The following is a 5,398-nucleotide window of genomic DNA, read 5'->3' on the forward strand; positions in this document are numbered from 1 at the left end:
CGGGGAAATTTTCATTGCATCCACTATCAAACAAATAGTCGGTTGAGAATCAACCAGTGTTATAATAGTTTAAGAATAAGGGTTGTTAAGACGTGGATTGCAGCCAAACAGCAGTCTACAAGCCGGATAACTCCCAGATAAAAACGATAAATGTCTAATGCCCGTATTTCGGGGAAGAGGAGTGACCCCAGTACAAAATAAAAATAGATTTTAACGAACTGAGAAAATAAAAATAAAATAAAGTTTTATTATTTTTTATAAATAATATTAATGAATCATCACAATAATTTATAAAGGAATAAAAATCGTATTTGGTGTCGCATACATCAGTAAATCTTATGCACGACCTATGATTGCGTAATAACATTAAATATGCATCCTATATTATATAGTGTGCATGAGCCAGTATGTATGATTCACAGTTCATCTGTTTGCAACTATAGATGCTATAGTACGAAGTAGTGTAAATATTTTTGCATTCATTCTGTGATTTAAGGCTCGAGTATAAATGAAAACGAACGGTCAAAATTTCGCAAAATTGCCACCCAGACGGTAGAGTGGTTAGGGAAGCCGACTGCGGTACCGAAGGGCTCAGGTTCGAATCTCAGAGAAGGCATGGATGTAAAATCATCTGTCCCTTCATAGGAGGTAAAGGTGTCCGCCTATTAGGTGCCTCCACAATAAAATGGCCACCACTTCCGGCATTAGAAGTGATCAATGCTGAAGAAAGGCAAGTGCCCACCGTTCGTAAAAAAAAGAATGATGTAAGCATATCAACATTACGAAATGAAGAGAAAAGAGATGATCTGGAGTTGCGCATAATAGAAGACAAAATAGTAGAAAAGAAAATATGAATGAAGGTGCACAAAACAAAACGGATTATTATGCAAAAGAGATAGCAGGAATACCAATTACATTATCCACGATGAACCTGAAGGAAAAACAATCTAGATCAGCCAAAAGAAAAGAAAAAAACAAAAGTGAAGGGTAGAAAACGATAATGTTTGAAAAATCTTCAAAATTTTGATATATCTATGTGGTGAACAGTGGCGTAGCTAGGGTGGGGCAAGGGGCATCTGTCCCCGGGCGCAGCATCCAAGGGGCACCAAACTGATGCTACGAAATTTTTTAATGAAATGTTTTCCATCCTTGGCACACAGAAAGGGGCGCAAATTCTTCGTTGTCCCCGGGCGCTGAAAACTCTAGCTACGCCCCTGGTGGTGAATATCCCTTACTTCCATTATGCAAGATTCTTTAATAAAAAACTGCAAACATATGCTTAGAAGATGTGTTGGAAGTAATTACTACAAAAGTTGGAAAGTAAATTACAAGAATGCTAAAAAACAAAAAAACATTTTATCGTCCCAAACGATGAAAAACTAAAAGAAAATGGATGATAAACAGTAATAAGAGTAAATTAATTTATTATTATATTTAAACTCTTTTCTTTCAATGAGACACATTTTACTAAAAGCTGCGGAGATTAGAAAATATTTAAAAAATAACGCATTTACAACCACATGAATGCTTAACGGAATATAAGAACTCTATAGAAACATTTTTGGCATTCCTTGAGGCTCACTTGTGCTCCTGTTAATGCTTGCTCGTGGCACCACCTATTAGCAGTGATAGAAGTGCGGTATACGAGTTAAAAGAGCTTGAGATTCGATCGTGGATCTGTTACGTGACAGTTCGAGTGGGTAGGTCATCTGCCAAAGATAGGCCTTCGTGGTCCCCGTACGTCCAGGACTAGTGATCACGGGATGCCGGTTCAGCAAGGGGTTATAAGTGAGAGTTCAATAATTTTAAAACTCCTTCTCAATGGAGTGGGATCGCATTGCGCCCGGTTTATGAATACGTAACGAGGACATCCTTTTGGGAGCTTTTAGTCTAATACGGAGTTGGAGAATCCGACCGTGTAGTGCAGGAACAACAGCGACTCTACAACCGACTACTCTGATTCTAACCGACACCATAGAGCCGGTGTTGGCTAGAATTAGATAGATCGAAACATGTAACTTGACTTGTCGTCGCGATTGAACCTGTGTTACGGACCTGGCTGAGAACCCTGTCCGTCGATGGCATCGATATTTGCGTTGGAGGGCTGTGGTTTCAATGTTTGGCCTTGCCTAGTAGGACCAACACCTCCTAACAAACTTCTGTTAGGAGGTGTTGGTAGGGCTCGCTGTATACTGCTGAGAAGTATTGCTAGAGCGTACGAGTTTTCGCTAGTTTTAACGTCGGGTACTTTTTTCCGACCCTGGCCACTTTTAAGGCCGGAAGTGGTGGCCATTTTCTTGTGGAGTCACCTAATAGGCGGCCACCGTTACCTCCTATGAAGGGACGGACATTAAAACCATACCTTCTCTGAGATTCCAAGTCAGACCCTTCGGTATTGCAGTCGTCAGCCCTAACCATTATACCACCTGGGCGGCAGTTTTCGCTAATTGGCTACTTTTGACAAACTTGCGGGACTAAAATTTATGCGTATGCGATTTTGCTACTCCCTCATTTTCTCCTCTTATTTTTGCTACTTTAACGTTTTTTAAAAACCTCATTGTTGTTGCTAATGCTCACTTCATCAGATCTATAATCAGCCCAAGCCCACGAAATTTCTCGTAGCAAAGAGCTCCAGTTTGCGCCTGCCGTTGGCAACAGCTTTGAGCACCTTACAGGTGAAAGTGCGCTTTAGCTCAGTTCCGCCTCCAATTTTGATGGAGAGCACCCCGGGAGGGACGAAACCGAGGACCTCCCACCCTTTTCCCCTACCACCAACCACTCGAGAGATATTTCGGCTCGCCGAATATTCAGTGCCCCCCATGCCGCACGGAAACTATACATTTACGAACATCCATGCCTTCTCCGGGATTCAAACCCGGGCTCTTCCGCACAACAGTCAGCGACGCTGACCACTATACCGGTTGGGCGCCTTACATCATAAAATGCTTATTTGTTTAAATAATGCTTCTACTAAAATTAATTAATAAGTAAATAATTTATTTAGACTCAAATAGAAGTTGACATCTTCCATGCAACTAATCTGCAACTATCCATTAAATGAAATTACCTTTATTGGCAATCCTGAGATTTTACAGCAGGTGCACACAGTTTAAAGCGACAGTCGCCGAGGATTTCACGTGTTTTATAGATTGCTCTTTTTTTTAACCTTTAAAGTTTAACAGTATGCAATGCAACTGTAGAAAGAATATTTTCAAGAAACACCTTTGACCAAAACCAAACAGTGAAATATAATATGTTTGGAATTCCTAGACTCCATACTTCGAATGAAAATGTCATTGGAAGTGTGGTGATGGCGATAAGGAGCGCGCCTTGCGCCCTCCGATAAGTGTGGCAACCCTAGAGGAGAAGTTTCTTACGAGTAGCGAGCAGAGCGAAACAGGCAGGCTGTCGGGCAGTGTGCGCGAAGTTCCTAAATAAAGTTTAATTTTTATTGTGCACTATGTCTTGTTAATATTTATATTAATGCAGTAAGAACATAATCTGTGATATGGAATTTGAGGATTGGTGGTAAAACATAACAGTAAATTACCATAATGGTAACCTGGACTGTGTTAAATCGTATGAACAGTTCTCAAGCACTTTCGGTTTTGACTACAAGCCATCACTCAAGATCTCCAAACCAGAAGTAATGGATTACATCGGTTTTCATCCTCCGAATCACAGATGAGTACTAATTATAGATCATTTTATAATTCTGTTTTCTACTTATCATTTAATTTAATTTTCTTTAGTTAAATTTTTGCTTTTATTTTTGCTTAAAAACCTTGCACAATGTCTGATGTTCATGCCGTCCAAATTCCGGTTTATAACCGATCAGACCCATCTTTATGGTTTATTATGTGTGAAAGTACCTTTGCTCTTGCCACCCCCAAACCTATCACAGAATCCATTACTAAATATAATTATGTAGTTTCTCATCTTCCTCCAGATATCGCATCACTAGTACGGGATTTACTTATGAAACCAGACCCTATTGATCCATATGCAAAGCTTAAAACTGAGTTAATAAATCGTTCAGGAGAATCTTCTCAGCAAGAAATTCGCCAATTATTATCTGGAGAAGAATTAGGTTCTCGAAAACCTTCCGATTTGCTTAGAAATATGAAACGTCGAGCAGAATCTTTAAATGTTCCTGATAACTTAATGTTAGAATTATTCCTTCAACGTTTGCCTTCGACTGTTCAGTCTATTTTGGCAGCGGTTTCCAATTTAAGTGTAGATAAAGCTGCAGAAATTGCCGACAGAATTTTAGAAGTAAATCCAACCCCAGGGACTTGTGCCGTTTCTCGCACAGTCGATCAGTCTCTTGAGGATAAATTATTTAAACAAATAGAAAAATTAAACAAACGTATTGATCGCATTTCTCTTTCTCGTGGTCGCTCGCCAAACCGCGGAGATCGCAATAGAGAAAGAAGCAGTTCCAAAAGGAGAGATTATTCTGTTTGCTGGTATCATAGACGTTTTGGGAAAAAATGTAGAGATGACAAATGTACAAAACCTTGTTCATGGCAGGGAAACGAAACCAGCAAAGAATAGAGGCGACTTATTCTTTGCCTCAAGTTTCACGTCGCCTGTTCGTTCGTGACCGTAGAACAAACCTTTCATTCTTGGTCGATACCGGCTCTGACGTGTCCTTACTTCCAGCAAATAATTCTCAAAAACGGAATTCGTCCCAACAAACACTTTTCGCTGCTAATTCTTCTACTATTCATGTTTATGGTCAAAAAATACTTTCTTTGGATTTCAAATTAAGACGACAGTTTACATGGACTTTTCTTATAGCAAATGTTAGTACACCCATTCTTGGAGCAGATTTTCTCCATTTCTTTGAATTGGTGCCTGATCTCAGAAACAAATGTCTCAAAGATTTAAAAACGCATTTTAAAACTGTCGGTTGCGTGAAAAATGCAAGCATTTATTCAGTAAAAACTGTATTTAGTGATACACCATATCACAAAATTTTAAAAGAATTTCCTTCAGTTACTAGATTACCAGATCCTAACCAACCTGTTAAACATAATACCGTTCATTATATCATAACTAAAGGTCCACCTGTGGTTGCAAAACCTCGTCGGTTAGCTCCAGATCGCTTAAAAATAGCAAAACAAGAATTTCAAACTATGATGCAATTGGGGCATTTGAGACCTTCGAGCAGCAATTATGCATCCCCACTTCACATGGTTCCAAAAAAGGGAAGTCTGGAATGGAGACCTGTAGGAGATTATCGAGCATTGAACGCTCAAACGATAAAAGACAAATACCCTATTCCATGCTTAGCCGATTTTACTGCTGCATTGCACGGTACTAAAATTTTTAGTCATGTCGACCTGATTAAGGCAGACCATCAAATACCAATTAACCCAGCCGACATCCACAA

The sequence above is a fragment of the Stegodyphus dumicola genome, chromosome 7 (genome assembly GCF_044657685.1).
Source record: "Stegodyphus dumicola isolate Sdum_Otavi_A_Nest chromosome 7, ASM4465768v1".
Lineage (NCBI taxonomy): Eukaryota > Metazoa > Arthropoda > Arachnida > Araneae > Eresidae > Stegodyphus > Stegodyphus dumicola.